This window comes from Gorilla gorilla, chromosome 19 (assembly GCF_029281585.2).
Source record: "Gorilla gorilla gorilla isolate KB3781 chromosome 19, NHGRI_mGorGor1-v2.1_pri, whole genome shotgun sequence".
In the NCBI taxonomy this organism is placed as follows: domain Eukaryota; kingdom Metazoa; phylum Chordata; class Mammalia; order Primates; family Hominidae; genus Gorilla; species Gorilla gorilla.
In genome coordinates, this window is record NC_073243.2 from 83,449,015 (window position 1) to 83,466,742 (window position 17,728).

Consider the following 17,728-nt stretch of genomic DNA (forward strand, 5'->3'; position numbering starts at 1 on the left):
CATATTATATTAAGATGAAATAAACTTTATTTCAGTGTTTTGTTTTACTATCAGCATGGCATAAACAAACACAAGGGAAATGGGAAAAATCAATTTAACCTATTTATGATTAAAAAGGCAATAAAGATGTAAAAAATAGCTGCCATAAGTACTGTTAACTACAAAGTTTAAGAAAACTAGTTAATTTATCTGAATCTTCACTTTTTCACAAATGTAAAAGAGAGAATTATAATTTCAATGGTAAAGATATTTACAAATATGTTTGACAAGCTGTTCATCAGTTTAACCTGAAGAAACAGATAATATTGAAGTGTTATACCACTGTTTCTTGCCAAAACAAAATGCAAGCTTAAAAGCAACAGGCTGCAAAATAGGTACATCATTCTTAAAACTATAACTTACATTTATGATTATTGGAAGTCATGAAAAACAATTTATCTATAGACAGTTGTTGGTTTGCTACAAACTGTCCCCTCTATTTTTGGAGGGTGGAGAATTTGCCCCCAGACTCAGGACTAAAGGGAGAAGCTTAAGATGCCTCGCTCAGAAAACAGGATACAAGACTGCCGCAGCTGCGCTTGGGGCATCCAGTTTAACACCTGACAGATGATTTTAAAGTTTGAGAAAGCATATTTATCGGCTTAAGAAAAGCCAAGAGGATGTGGCAACAGTAGGAGAGGAAATATCTTTACCCTGTGATTTAATCCCACTACTCTGGTTGTGCAATAGACTCACTGCATTTAAATTGAGTTTTGTTTCCAAAATAGAGTTTTTGTCCTTTCATTTTGAGCTACCCAATTGGGCCCTGAAAATTTTGCTCCCCAAGATATTTTAAATCCTGTTGTTTTAGTTTGCTCCAGTGTGAAAAATGGTAGCTACCCTGCTGATAAATGACACAATTGCAATTGTGCATTTGAACAATACATCTGGTTATCCCTCAAGGAATTTTCTCACATTTTTCTCATAGATTAACTTAAAGCAAAATCATATTGAAAATAACTATTACTAATATAAATTAAACAAAATTAAAATTTAGTTACTAAAATTGTAGCTATTTATTAAATGCTATGTATTAAAAATTGGTGAAAATATAAATTTTCATTTTAAAATGTAGGTTAGAAAAGTTGATCCAGGGAAATTGATTTGGGAGGCAATTTAGAAAAATCATATTGCAATATGATTGTCTTATTTTGGGAAAAACAATGGTAATGTGTATATGGAAAATAATTATTTAAAACGAATGCTAATGTAGGTTAAATTAGATTACTGCATGTAGGAAGCATGTTTAGTGTACTATGCAGAAAATCAGCATACTAAAAGCTACTAAATCAATGGGTAATGATTAATAATAAATGCTTTACAATAAAAAATTAATCAACAATGTGGATTTTTGCATATTTATTTTATTTTTAATGATAAATATAAAAATATTTTGATCAAAATATTGTGTTCATAACACTGGGTTCCAATCAGCAATATATCAAAACAGTGCAGACAAAACTACATGGTCAAAACATTTACTGTCCTCTATACCAATAATCTAAAAGTTATTTAGACATTAGTAAATACTCCACTATGTTGCTTTGGTTAACTTATTCCTTCCATTCCTTTCTTGCTAGAATCCTAAAGATGCATTTGCAAAAAAAGTGATTCTGACTTTCTAACTTTATTTCAATCCCCTCCTTTAAAAAAATCATTTTTCCTGTATGTAAACATTTTAAGTGTCTTTCTGTATTCATATGATCCCCATGAGCCTGGTATTTTTCACTTTAGAGTTCAGATAGTATAAAGCAGAGTTTCTATCTTTTTATGCTTAGTGAAGCTCAAAGTCCAAAATTTAAAATGCAACAATTACCTGACTTTCTGAACTCTATGCTTAGAAATTCTGTTATTTCTGACTTGAAACAAGATATTATGAAACTGATGGCTCACTGGAAAAACAAATTCCTTCTCCATATGCCAATTATAAAATTCTGTTTCTTCCAATTAAATGTTTGAAACATTGCCTTTTGTGTTTTTTGTTTGTTTGCAACAATCATTTTGGATATTTTACGGTTCAAAATATCGTCTGCACTTAATGTAAGATGGAGAAAAGTTTTTCTTCAATATTGTATGACTTCCTCAAAGAATATACACTGCTATAAAAAAGTTCTTTTTATTATTTGCTAATGGCTCAGTACAATGATGAAAATTATGATGATGAAAATATACCAATAAGCAAAATCATTTTCTATGTAAAGCAATTAGCATTTCTCCACTTGTAGCAAAATGCACTCTCAATTTGCTTACTTTATTTACCAGTTGTGAATGGTTTATCCCATGTTCAGAGAACAGTTCATCAGGAGTCTTGTTTTATTACCATTTTGCCTCAAAGTTCAGAAGTACAGTCTGGATTTCTACAAAGTGTGCTTGGGCAATGGAATAAATTATGAGATGAAGTATTGATATGTGGCCCTTCCTACACTTCCTGGTAACATCAGTATCATAGACAATGATTTGGAACTAAGTAAGGTCTGTCTAAGTTGAACAGAATCTGACATAACATATGTAATTAGTTCCTAAAAAAGAATATAACTTTCTTACTCTGCTTGATAATCAGTAGACATTATCAAGCAAGGAGATAAATGCAAAAAAGAAATGAAAGGTAGATCTACGTCTGCATTAAGATATGGGTCACATAAACATTCAAGTAATTAGCGCTGACTAAGAAGCAAACACAATTTCGCTTTTGTTTGCTGTGATGGTTAATACTGAATGTCAACTTGATTGGATTGAGGTTACAAAGCATTGATCCTGGGTGGGTTTGTGAGGGTGTTGACAAAGGAGATTAACATCTGTGTCAGTGGGCTAGGAAAGGTAGGCCCACTCTTAATCTAGGTGGGCACTATCTAATCAGCTGCCAGCTCAGCCAGAATATAAAACAAGCAGAAGAAGGTGAAAAGACTAGACTGGCTTAGCCTCCCAGCCTACATCTTTCTCTCATGCCAGATGCTTCCTGCCCTCAAACATCAGACTCCAAGTTCTTAAGCTTTGGGACTCAGACTAGCTTCCTTGCTCTGTGGCTTGTAGACAGCCTATTGTGGGAACTTGTGATCATGTGAGTATATATATATTCCATTAGTTACGTCCCTCTAGAAAACCCTGATTAATACAGATTTTGTTACAAAAAGTGGTTTTAGAGGAGCAGAATATTAAGGATGGAGTGCTTTCATAGGTTTTGGGGTTTCTGGAGTTGGCTGCTTAATATGATAAGACCCCAAACTGCTAACGACTCTACTTCTAATAGTATGCAGAATACTGATAGTACTTGAGATGAATCGTTTTGAGAGTTATGCAAAATAAATCCATTCAGCACATCTGGTTCACCGCTTGTGAGAGGCAAGGAGTTCAGTGACTCTATACATAATACTTTTGACTATATGTGGAGAATGAAGGAACATAATGAAGTTGGTTGGTTGCTCCCAAGTTCACTGTACAAAGTGATGAAAGAAAATGATGAACTCAGGGATTCTAACTCCTGCCTTCTAAAGCAGATAGTGAGTCTCAAATCTCCTAAAATTGCCCTTAATGAGAGTCTTTTCTCCTGTAGAGAAAAAGCTGATTTTATGAAAAAGCAGGCACAAGCTCCTATCATTTGAGTTGCTGACCTGCAATAAAAGGTGCATGCACAGCCTTGACAGGTATCTACTGTTAAAGTGAGGACATCGATTGGAAAACAATGAGACCCTACAACTTGGAATGGGGATATGTGGTAGGACTCTGATGAAGCTGGGGACACTAAATTTGTAAACTCTGATGAGACTTTTTCACCAAAAGAAACAGATTCCCCATCCCCAGAAGTGGCAACATCCCCTCCCCAACCCATACTGCCATCAGCTTTTCCACCTTTGTGTGAGGAGATAAACCATGTGCTGCCTGAGGCAACAGTGATGGCCTCCCGTGAGGCAGTTGCCAGGCAAGTTAATGTTGATTCTCCTCAAGACCCACCCCCAACACTGCTGTTTACTTCTAGGCCTATAACTAGACTAAAGTCCTAACAGGCCCCTAGAGGTGAGGTTGAGAGTGTGACCCATGAGAAGGTGGACTACACTCTAAAAGAACTGCTAGAGTTCTCTAATTTATATAAACAGAAATCTGGAGAACAGGCAGGGGAATGGATATTAAGAGTGTGGAATAATGGTGGAAGGAACATAGAGTTGGATCAGGCTGAATTTATTGATCTGGACCCACTGAGTAGAGACTCTGCATCTAATGTTGCAGCTTGAGTAGTAAAAGAGCTGCTAATAGTTTATTTTCTTGGTTAGCTGAAATACGGATTAAAAGATGGCCTACTGTGAGCTAGTTGAAAATGCCTGATCTACCCTAGGTTAATGTAGAGGAAGAAATCCAAAGGCTTAGGGTTATTGGGGTGGTGGAGTGAATTAGTCACTTTAGACATACTCATCCAAGCTGGAATGGTCCGGAAGATATACTCTTGACCAATGCTTTGTGATATAGATTTGTCAGGGCAGCACCTGCATCTTTGAAGAGCCCTGTAATTGCTCTTCTCTGTATGCTAGATGGAACAGTGAAAACCACAGTCATGCAACTACAAAATTGAAATACAATGGGAATAATTGGATCTTGAGGTGGCAGGGGCCAAGTGCTGGCACTCAACCATCAAAGGCAAGGTGGGTGTATCTACCATAATGGACAGCAGAGGCAAAGCAGCAATCAGAACAGCCTGACTCGTGTGGAGCTTTGGCATTGGCTAATTAATCAGAGTGTTCCTAGAAGTGAAATTGATAGGAAGCCTACTGCATTCCTAGTTAATTTATATAAGCAGAAAACTTCCAGGCCAAGTGGAAAAAAGACTAACTTGAATTATAAAAGCAGAGAATCACAGCCCCCACAATCAATTTTCAGACTTGAGTCAGTTTACAGATGCCAAACCCCTTGAATGAAGGGGAGGCCGGGTCCCCATGAAGAAGGAACCCACTACACTGCAGACAATTTATGCTGCATATCTTTCTCCCATCCTTCCCCAAGAGCAACTCCAGCCTTATACAGGGTAACTGTGCATTGGGGAAAGGGAAATGATCAGACATTTCAGGGACTACTGGAGAGTGGCTCTGAGCTGACGTTGATTCCAGGGGACCCAAAATGTCATTGTGGTTCTCCAGTTAAAGTAGGGGCTTATGAAGGTCTGGTAATTAATGGAGTTTTAGCTCAGATTTGACTTACAGTAGGTTCAGTGGGTCCCTGGACTCACTCTGTGGCCATTTCCCCAGTGCCAGAATACATAATTGGCATAAACACACTTAGCAGCTGGCAGAACCCCTATATTGGCACCCTGACCAGTAGGGTGATGGCTATTATGTGATAAAGGCCAAATGGAAACCATTAGAGCTGCCTCTTCTTAGAAAAATAGTGAATCAAAAATAACATCTCATCATTGGAGGGATTCCAGAGATTAGTGGCACCATTGAAAACTTGAAGCACACTGGGGGGTGATTCCTACCACGTCCATGTTCAACTCTCCTGTTTAGCCTGTGGAGAAGACAGATGGATCTTGGAGAATGACAGGGGATTATTGTGAACTTAACCAAGTGGTGACTGCAAATGCTGTATCAATGTGGTTTCATTGTTTGAGAAAGTTATCACATCTCCTGGTACCTGATATGCATCTCTTGATCTGGCAAATGCCTTTTTCTGTTTCTGTCTATAAAGTCTACCATAAGCAATTTGCCTTCAGTTGGCAAGAACAGCAATATACCTTTACTGTCTTACCTCAGGGGTATATTAAATATCTGGCTTTGTGCCATAATGTTATTGGTAGAGACCTTGATTGCTTTTCGCTTCCACAAGATATCATACTGGTCCATTACATTGATGACATTATGCTGATTGGAGCCAGTGAGGTAGCAAACACACTAGACCTGTTGGTGAGACATTTGTGTGTCAGAGGATGGGAAATAAATCAAACTAAAATCCAGGAAACATCTACCTCAGTAAAATTTCTAGGGGTCCAGTAGTGTGGGGCCTGTTGAGATATTCCTTCTAAGGTGAGGCATAAGTTGATGGATTTGGCTCCTGCAAAACCAAAAGGGAGGCACAACACCTAGTGAACCTATTGGGATTTTGGAGGTAACACATTCCTCATTTGGGTGTGTTACTTTGGCCCATTTATTGAGTGACCTGAAAGGCTGCCAGTTTTAAGTGGGGTCCGGAACAGGAGAAGGCTTTGCAACAGGTCCAGACTACTATGCCAACTGCTCTGCCTCTTGGGCTAATGACCCAGCAGATTCAATGGTTCTTGAGGTGTCGGTGGCAGATAGGGATGCTGTCTGGAGCCTTTGGCAGGCCCCCATAGGTGAATCACAGTAGAGACCTCTAGGATTCTGGAGCAAGGCCCTGCCATCTTCTGCGATAATTACTCTCATTTTGAGAGGCAGCTCATGGCTTGTTACTGGGCTTTGGTGGAAACTGAACGTTTGACTACAGGTCATCAGGTCACCATGTGACCTGAACTGCCTATCACGAACTGGGTATTTTCTGACCCATCTAGCCATAAAGTGGGTCATGAACAGCAGCATTCCATCATCAAATGGAAGTGGTATATATGTGATTATGCTCGAGCAAGTCCTTAAGGCTCAAATAAGTTACATGAGGAAATGATTCAAATGCCCATGGCCTTCACTTCTGCCACCCTGCCTTCTCTCCCCCAGCCTGCACTGATGGCTTTATGGGGAGTTCCCTATGATCAGTTGACAGAGGAAGAGAAGACTAGGGCCTGATTCATAGATGTTCTGTATGATATGCAGGCACCACTTAAAAGTGAACAGCTGCGGCACTACGGCCCCTTTCTAGGATATCCCTGAAGGACAGCGGTGAAGAGAAATCTTCCCAGTGGGCAGAATTTCGACCAGTGCACCTGCTTGTGCACTTTGAATGGAAGGAGAAATGGCCAGATGTGAGATTATATACTGATTCATGCGCTGTAGCCAATGGTTTGGCTGGATGGTCAGGGACTTGGACGAAGCATGATTGGAAAATTGGTGACAAAGAAATTTGGGGAAGAGGTATGTGAATGAACTTCTGTGAGTTGTAAAAAACTGAAGATATTTGTACTCCATGTGAGTGCTCACCAACAGATGACATCAGCAGAGGATAATTTTAATAATCAAGTGGATAGAATGACTCATTCTGTGGACACCACTCAACCTCTTTTCCCAAGCCAACTCTGTCATCACCCAATGGACCCATGAACAAAGTGGCCATGGTGGCAAGGATGGATGTTACACATGGGCTCAGCAACATGGCCTTCCATTCACCAAGGCTGACTCTGGCTATAGCCACTTCTACATGCCCAATTTGGCAGCAGCAGAGACCCACACTGACCCTCGATATGGCAATATTCCTCGAGGTGATCAGCCAGATGTGTGGTGGCAGCTTGATTATTTTGGACCTCTTCAATCATGGAAAAAGCAGAGGTTTGTCTTCACTGGAATAGACATTTACTCCGGTATGGGTTTGCCTATCCTGCATGCAATGCTTCTGCCAAGACACCATCCCTGGGCTAATGGAATGCCTTATCCCCACCATCATGGTATTCCATACAGCATTGCCTCTGACCAAGGCACTCACTTTATGGCTAAAGAAGTGTGGCAGTGGACTCATGCTCATGGAATTCACTGATCTTACCATGTTTCCCATCATCCTAAAGCAGCTGGGTTGATGGAACAGTGGAATGGCCTTTAGAAGTAACAAGTACAACAACAACTAGGTGACAATACTTTGCAGGACTGGGTCAAAGTTCTCCAGAAGGTCACATATACTCTGAATCCACGTCCATAATATGGCATTGCTTCTCCCATAGCTAGGATTCATGGGTCCAGGAATAAAGGAGTGGAAATGGAAGCACCACCACTCATCATCACCCTGAATGATCCACTAGCAAAATTTTTGCTTCCTGTTTGTATGACATTATGTTCTGCTGGCCTAGATGTCTTAGTTCCAGAGGGAGGAATGCTGCCAACAAGAGACACAGCGATTGCATTAAACTGGAAGTTAAGATTGCCACCTGGACACTTTGGACTCCTCCTACCTTTATGTCAACAGGCTAAGAAGGGGTTTACAGTGCTGGCTGGGGTAACTGACCCAGACTATCAAGATGATATCAGTCTGCTACTCCACAATGGAGGTAAGGAACAGTATGCATGGAATGCAGGAGATCCCTTGGAGCATCTCTTAGTATTACTGTGCCCTGTGATTAAGGTCAATGAGAAACTACAACAGCCCAATCCAGGCATGACCACAATGACCCAGACCTTTCAGGAATGAAGGTTTGGGTCACTCCACCAGGAAAAAACAAACAAAAAAACAAACAAACTGAATCCCAGGATCTGCTGAGGTGCTTGCTGAAGGCAAAGGTAATAGAAAATGTGTAATAGAAGAAAGTAGTAATCAATGTCAAGTAGTAATCAGTGCCACCTATGACCACATGACAAGTTGCAGAAAGGAAGACTGTAATTGTCATGAGTATTTCCTTTCTCTTTTGTTAAAAACACGTTTGTGCATGTATAAACTGGTACTAAGAAAATATCTTCATTTTATTTCCTTTTTTCTTTATCATGTAAAGTAAGATTTATTGACTTTATATAAGCATTTAAGTGTTGTTAAGTTTATGTAATAGCATGTGGTTTGGGGATTGGTGGATTTCCACTTGTAGGAAAGATAGTTGTATTATATTAGGCGTAATTTTGACCTTATTATTGTCCTTATTTAAAGATTACATATGATCTCAGGAGATGTGTATGGGTTCAGGTTGACAAGGGGTGGACTTGTGATGGTTAATACTGAGTGTCAACTTGATTGAAGGATAGAAAGTATTGATCGTGGGTGTGTCTGTGAGGGTGTCTTCAAAGGAGATTTACATTTGAGTCAGTGGGCTGGGAAAGGCGGACCCAACCTTAATCTGGGTAGGCACAATTTAATCAGCTGCCAGCACAACCAGAATAAAAAGCAGGCAGAAGAATGTGAAAGGCTAGCCCGGCTTAGCCTTCCAGCCTACATCTTTCTCCCATGCTGGATGCTTCCTTCCCTGGAACATCAGACTCCAAGTTCTTCAGCTTTGGGACTCAGACTGGCTTCCTTGCTCCTCAGCTTGCAGACAACCTATTGTAGGACCTTGTGATTGTGTGAGTTAATACTCCTTAACAAACACACCTCTCTCTCTCTATAAATATATATATATATATATATATATCCTATTAGTTCTGCCCCTCTAGAGAGACCTAATACATTTACATTTATTAAAGTTAAAAATTATACTTTTAAATAAAATCCCTGTTAATGATTTTTCTAAAAAGTAATTCAAATGCATTTGAAGTAAATGAAAATTAAATCTTTTGCCCAAGACACTAAGGCAAACCTTCAAGACATAAGTAAATAAATAGAAAGCTCTTAAGACTTTTAGTGGATTCACCAGAAAGAAAGATAAATGATAAATAATACATAGATGGATGGATGGATAGATAGATAGATAGATAGATAGATAGATAGATAGATAGATAGATAGAGATAGATGACAGACTGTAAGAGCAAATACAAATTAAAAATAGGAGGCTTAATTTTTCTTGTTGGAAATAAAGGGAGAGACCTCCCTCCTCCCATTTGCTAGAGAATTTACTTTAGAAACTTAATAATTCTAAGTTCTTTCTCTGTCTCTTTCTCAAGGACTTGAAAACCATCTCTGAAATGTCACCATCAAGATGATAGTGCCCCTATCTCCCAGTTCCTGTGACAGGCAGGGGCCTAAGTTCTGCAGGCACTCTCCTCAAGTTGCAACACTTCTTCTGTCATAAATATATGAGAAGTTTATTTTTCCTGTGCATAAATCCAATTAGCAAGTGCAGATGGCCTCCTGAATGACCAGGTGCATCTAAGACAAACTATGTGTGACAAATGGTGCTGTCAAGTACTGTTAACTTAAGCACTAGTTAAGTTTATGCTGAGAACATGTATGTAATGGGCTGTATCTGCCTGCCTATATAAAAGGGAGAGGTTTCTTTCTGTCTTGGCAATCTCTTAGCATCACATTCTGGTTTACTGTTTATTCAATAATAAAACTGTTTCCTTTCTTTTTTTACTTTTGTGAAGAGGTTTCCTTAGTTGGCAGGAGACTTAGTTTTTATTTGTATTTCCCCAGCAGTGTGCATATATGTATATGTGTATGTTTATGTGAGATGATATTGCACACATGGATCTAATCATCAAAAAACATGCATGTATCATACAGTACTTGGCTCTGAGGATATAACGGTAACAAAAAAGACAAAATCCTTGTTAAACTACATATGCTCTAGAGAAAACAGACCCAAAATAATATACGTAATATTACATAGATAGCAATAAGTACATGGAGAAAAAAATAAAACAGGCAATAAAGAGAGATAGGGATTGCCTCATTAGACTGTTAGAAATTATAAATGGTATGGTCAGAATCTGACTCACTGAGAAATGTGGTATTTGAGGAAAGACTTAAATGAAGACAGACACATACAGAAGTACATAGTAGAAGTAAACATCGAGCAGAGAGAAGATTGTCAAGAACCTGAGGTAGGCAAATGCCTAGCATCCTTGACAAATAGCAAGGTCAGCAGAGATTTCAAGGGAAAGACAGATACTGGGAGGGAATAGAGGCAAATTCAATGTGGCATTGTTAATATGGCTGAAATGCCTATACCAATTTAAGTTCTTAAAACAGTATTTAGGAGATTCTTAAAATTCCTATTTCCTATCATTAGCATAAGGATAGTGTTGAATGATAGTCCCTAAACAGAAATTGTATGATTTTTGTTTCTTTGTTTCACCAGTCTATTTGAGGAAAATCATATTTTTATGGCTTTTATAAAATCAAGTTAGAGCACATTTTATAGATATTTTGGGTTTGTATAATTCTTGTATATGTTTGTTTGAAGAATTTGTTCATTAATCTATTGAGATCCTGACTTCTTCTTAATTAATCACAAAGAAAAATATTAAGAGATGGGAATTATCAGACACTGACCAAAACATTAGGTGTTTTCTGATATTTGAAATATCAAAAAGGAACTGTGCAAATTCTATTATATTATTCATTTGCATTTTCAATCTATATATTCTCTGTATATTTTCTGTAAATAAAGTTAGTGTTTAAATTTTAATTTAAAATAGGCTAATTAGCATGTGTTAAAAGTTTAGTTTGATAATTGTCCTTGGATTTCTGGACAAATTGCTAATATTGAGATTAATTTTAATAGTGATTAATTGAAATTATCTTTTTGGTTGAAAATAGCTGTTCACACAGAGAAAGCTCTGATGGTTAATCACCGGCCACAAACACTTGTGAGCTTTTTTTCACTCTTAAGAGCAGCAAAAGCACTAGACCTCGCATGCCCACACTAGGAAAGAATTAAAATGAGGACAATCAGCCTGTTTCTTCGGATGAAGAGAAAACCACCATTTTTCAAACCAGTCGACAAAACAATATTTCTGTCTAACTTTTTACTTTCACCTCAACTTTGGGGCTTCCTCTTCCATAAAGAAAAATGCACACACACACACACACACATACAAATATATATATATATACTTTTTTCTGCTTCTCAGGAAACAGGCATGACAGTTTTTACTCTGCTATTTTGAAGAAACTCCCCATGCATTAGGTTTTGTAACATTACACCTAGGTACTCACTGTATGTAATTAATGCACAGTGTTTTTGAAACTCTTGTTAACACATCTTCTTTCACTTGGGACTTGCTGGCCTACCCTGTACTACTCACCATTGCGTAGCTCAGAAGGATGGCAGGTAGATGTAAAAATTCCAGAAAGGAGTTTTCTCAAAAGAACATTTTATTTGTAAGAGGTACCATTTGAGTTACAATAAAGCATTCTTGATTTTGATGATCTGGTATTTACTGCTCTTTCACAAAATCAAAGAAGTCTGTGTCAATGTCCTTATCAAATATCATTGCATCATATATACATGGCATGCATGCTGCCATGGCATATTTGTGGCATATATGTTAGAGGCTTGATTTTTACGGACAATTAGGTTTTTGATATGAAATCAAGGATAGACCAAACCTGCCCTAATTTAAACATGGAGAAACAAAGTACAATGAACAGAGTTCTCAGCATCCTAAGATGTATGAAAAAAAAATATAGCAGTGATGAGGTCCAGGACAACAAGTGAAGTAAGGAGCTATCTCAATGTAATGGTAGAAATATTCAGTGTATTCCACTGGAAGAGTTCAAGTTCTCCTGCATGGTTGAGTTTAATTTGTGCAAACCATCAATATTGAGTCCTTTCTCTTGGAGACCACAGCACAAACAATAGAAACTTGAGTTTGATTTAGCACTAGTGAAACAGATTGTGTCATATGTATGCATTTATAATAAGAAACATGGGATATTTAGATAAATATTTCACTTTTATTTCCTACACTAAAATAACCTGTTAATTGTAAAAGATAGGGTGGGACAAATAATTTTTCTCTATAGCCCCTAACTGACTTTGTCCCTTACAGCTCTTTCTCCCGCCACCTCCTGGACATACGTGTAGCCCTTAACTGTTCCTCTAACCTTCTTGACAATATCTAAATTGCCCAAACAATGACGCTAATCCATAAGGTCAGATTCTCCCTCTTCCAAGAACCATCCTTGCCTAACTTTTCTCCAAAACTAGCAAAACTTTCACTTACCTAATCCTGGTAATACCCTATAAATCTTTTCTACATCTGTGCCCAAATTAGAACTATCTTGTAGAATCTTCAAATAAAAGCTTTGACTGTCTTCCACATAAAAATAAAAACAATGTATAGTTTTTATTTAGAAAAGTAATATTTAAATAATCAAAACATAGAAATAATAATACAAAATGTAAAACTTAACATGTGAAGAGTGTATGGAAGTCCCCTACCTGAGTGCAGCGAAACATTATTTTGAAATAGACAAAGACAATTTGTAATTCCAGGGTATTAACTATTATGCTGATTTGTGTTTCATTTTCAGAATAGAAATTACCTAGAGCTATTATTCTGGACTATTCTGAAGTTGATTGCTACATGAAATAAAGGGTTGTTGATATGTTAAACAAACAACAACAAAAACAATGCAAAAAAACCCACATGCCTACCACATGATCCACATGATCTTCTTATATCCAGGGTCACATTAAGGAAATATTTTTATGGTGTTAAATCTTTCTTTTTCATATTTCCTAGCAGAAACCTGTTTGAGCTTTTCTTGTCAAAAAGCATTGTTGATGATCTCTGGTTTCAGCCAATTGCTTTCAAGCTACTCAGAAACTGCCAAATATATCATTTGAAATTTGTCTAAAAATTTAATATGCATATAATTCACATTATATGGAATTGTTATTAAATTGAAGATTTGATTTTGCTAGTCTAGGTGTATCTCAATTTTCTGCATTTCTAACAAACTTCCGGATGATGCCAATGCTTCTAGAGCACTGGCCTTATTTTTAAGGTTTTACTTGGACAGAACTATTCAGCTCAATTTCACACATACGCTCCTAATAGTCACGTCCCAGAATTCTAGTAGGCATCTGGGAACCTGCTTCCTCACCATATTCTCTTTTGCCCAGCTTCCTCTGCCTTCCTTATAGTTTACATTTTCCTATGGGTTTTCATGCTTTCTTCCTTTTACACCTACTATTGATGCCTGTGTAATGTGACACCTCCACTTAACAAACTGGAAATTTCTTATTTCGCACTGAGACCGTTAGTTATATTTGCATCTGTATATGCACAGAATACTATACCTCACTTTTATCATCATGCATTGTACTAGTCCGTTTCTTGATCAGGAATGTTTGAATTAATTGTAGTATTCTTCAAATTTAGGAAAACTTTTGGTATAAGCCAGGATAACATAAACATTTATGTTTAAATTTTTACTAATTTATGTGTTTACTAAATGAAAAATAAAGGGAAGAGAGAAAATGGAAATGGGATTTTAGAGATGAAAACAATGGAGTTTGTTATTTTTAAAGTATACCCTACAAATGCTCATTTTCAATTTTACCTAGTGTCTAAAGTTATTTTTACCCTGAGTTGTCTATGTAATATGTGATATTCGTCTCCATAGTTAGATTTTACCCTGACTCCACATTTCAACTCTTTCTCTATTAGCTCAGGGAATGTTCAAGCTATCTTATGAAATAGGGACAGATGAATTAAAGGGACCCAAGGACTTTGATAATAAAGAAGAATAACAAGCTTCCACAAGAATAGTAATAGGCTTGCTCAAAATCAAATCTGCATTTTAATAAGATCCAGATACAATGTGAATTAAAGTTGATGGTGACAGCCAATCATTTTATGGTGGGCATTCATCTTCCACAATTTCAGTGCTCTTCTTGCTTCACAAAATGAGGGGAAATGCCTCTTGGGAAGACGAAGAGATTCACCAAACGAAATGAGTTGAAGAAAATAGAATGGAATGCAGAATTTCCACATGCCTGTAAAAATGATTACTTCACATATCATTGCCAGGCTAAACTGCATAGTTACCACCTATGCATCTAAATAATTTCAGTCTGTTTCACAATCATAACATTGATCTTTATTTATCCGAAAATATTTTGTTGGCTAGTGTCTTATATTATTAAAGTGACAGTTTGAAAATCAGGTTAACTACAGAATTGAGGACATTATAGTCAACTTACACTCCTCCTTCGAGGACTGTTTTACTCTTGCCCTTGTGTTTCAAACACCTTGCCAAACCCCATTCTTTGTGAATAAGAAAGTATATTGAGAGGAATCACCTGTGAAGTATAATAATAAAACGATCTTTAAATACATGCAAACACCCAATAGTCTTTGTTTCTCAGGTCTGCTCCAGGGAAGCTATTAACTGGAAATGAAGTAGATTTAGACAATTTTTTTTAAAAATAGCACTAAAGATCAAGTGTTTAGATTCTTGAACTAGACGTCAGTTTATTGCTCTTTCAAACTTCTCTGCTATTGACAACCACAAAACATACAGATTTGAAAAACATTTATTTAGATATTAACTGCATTCTTACAAAGTCAATGACACAAGAATCTATACAATAACAAAAGAATTTCTGCCTTGGCAAAAATAAAATATGCTTTTTTTCAATGCAAATAATGTAAATGTTTGCTACAAGAAACCATTGAATTGCTTCTCTCTAAGCAGCAGGGGAGTACTGAAACATGATTTTAGCTTCTAATATTGCATTGTGCATTTTTGTCATGTATATTATAATGTTAAATTCATACAATGAAATCATAAAATATATCATTTAATTAATCTTCAATGTATCGTTAATTAATTTTAAAATTCTAAAATTGTTTTACTGAGTTTTTACCTTCTCTTGTCATTTCTGTTAAATACAGGGACAAACAATGGAATTTAGAGAGGGACATATTTAAATCTTGGCATTGCTCACTTATTCTCGGGCAACCTAGTTTTAATCTTCAATTCTCATTTTACCCATCTGTGAAATGAACACATGATTACATACAGAATATTTGTTTGGATTAAACAAGCTAATGAATGTAAAACACCTATTAAATGTTTATTTTATGGGCATTCTAAAATAGCACTTGGTGTTATTCCTATTACTTTTACTACTAAACTAATGTATTTTCATAATTATTAAAAACTCACAAGCACTGTTCAAGGTCTTTCAAGTATTTTGATAAACTTGATCAATAAGCTTAGCCTTCAAAGTCATAATAGAACAGTAGTTTACTATTCAAAGTCATAATAGAACAGTAGTTTAATGAATGGATGCTGATATCAAGCATGTATTCAAGTTTCAAGTACTCTATATGTTAGTTCAAATTTTTAGTCTATGTTTTCTCAACTGCGTGCATTTATACATATATGATTACATCGTAACACTTTTTGGCATGGAGTTAATTTGAAATTAATATGGAAAAATTTAGCAGAGAACATAAAGTACTATTTCTCTTGCCTGTCTCTCCCATTATGAGAGATATATAGTCCTTATTCAAAAGCTGGGAATAATGACTTCATTTCTCCTCAGTGTTTTTTATATACTACACTGTTCTTCCAGGTAGGTCGCAAAAAGGGATTAGGCTTCGCTCTCCCTCTAGTAAAGTGATCTCCATCTTCTAGATGAAGATACACAACATTTTCACAAATGTGTCAAGGTGATGGCTTGATTATAGCAATGGGAAGTTTTTATTCAAATAGTGTCTGAATGTTTGTCTGCCGAGGTCACTGGGCACGCAGATGATATATGAAAGCAACTTCTCATGTGGATACTGGGCTCCCCACTGGCAATTCTAGGTAGGCACCTTCTACATAGCTAACACACCTCCTGGGCACTTGTAAAATGTTCCATAAAAATGCCACCCTCTTGATTCACTAGAACTATTTGCCCAGCATCTCATTCTTGGACCCCTCTTCAGGGTTAAGGATCTTTCCTGCTTTCCCTTTCTTTCTGGACATTTTCAGCTTATTAGCTACAATCCATTTACCCCTCTCTACCAAAGCCTACACTGATCTTCTGTCTATCATCTGCCTGATATCCAATCAGGAGAAAATTTAACATATAAAATTAGAGTCCAACCACAGCTAATATGCAACCTGTAAGCTGATGGTACTAGACATTTAAATATCTAGTGTTGGCATTACTAAATGTTAAAATGTTGACATTATCAGATATTAAGATATCAAAACTCTTCCATACTTGCTGTGTGGCCACTACACCTTAAATACTGCTTGTCTCTTCTGCTGCTATAGAATTTCACCTGGAACCCCCTCTCCCCAAATATCCCCGTGATCCAGAAACTAAATGATCAGTGCTTGGCACAGTAGAAGCTTTCTAGGATTTCATGCCAATGCCATGGCCAGTATCTGTGATTAACAATTTCTTGTGCTTTAAGTGGTATCATTGTTCACTTCTAACAAGGGAGGGAAAAGAGATGTCAGAGGTTATGGACGTTGCAGAGCTTTGCTTCAAACCTGGTCAGCCCTGAATGTCTTACTCCCAACCAACATCCTGTCTGGCCAGAAAAATCTGTTTTAGTCTAACTAAATATAACATTCTTATTAACAATTTTGTGACTTAATTCACAATAAAGATATGGAATATATACTAATCTTAGGCCTCGTTTTAAGCATTATAGCAATGTTATGCAATTTTTAGCTTAGCAGCCAGTAGAAGCTTTCACATAATAATGAAAATCACTGATGTTAAAAGTAATTCTCTACATATCAAAAGCAAAAGATTTGTTTCTATCAATAAATAAGAAGTCATTGGAAGAGCTTGATGTTATTTTCTAGGAAACACTGTGGTCTAGATAGGGGCACTGCTCAGAAAAAGACAACTGCATTAATAATTTAAAAGCAAAACAAAAACAAAATAAATACCTCAGCAAACATTTCTAAGATACATAAAATTTTTAGAACTATTTTTGAAAGATTTAGTAAACTGTATGCACTAAACACAACTTTGATAAGCAGCTATATATATATTTAAATATTGATCTATATTAGAAATTAAATGGTACGATTCCTACCTTGTAATTATTATAACTACCGCAAACCCTAAGCAGAGAGAGAGAGAAAAACAGCAAGAGAGATGAGCTGTCAGTACCTTCCTGCTTCTGGTACCAGATTCTTGGTCAAAGTCAAGAGAAAATGTGTCTAATGTATGGAGTCTAGGAGTTTATGTAACAGGTA

General features: G+C 36.8%; 1 pseudogene; it reads left to right on the forward strand.

Moving 5' to 3' along the window:
• The first annotated feature begins 5,110 nt into the window (after positions 1–5,110).
• Positions 5,111–17,728, forward strand: part of LOC134757548 (uncharacterized) — a 373,989-nt pseudogene continuing 361,371 nt past the window's right edge.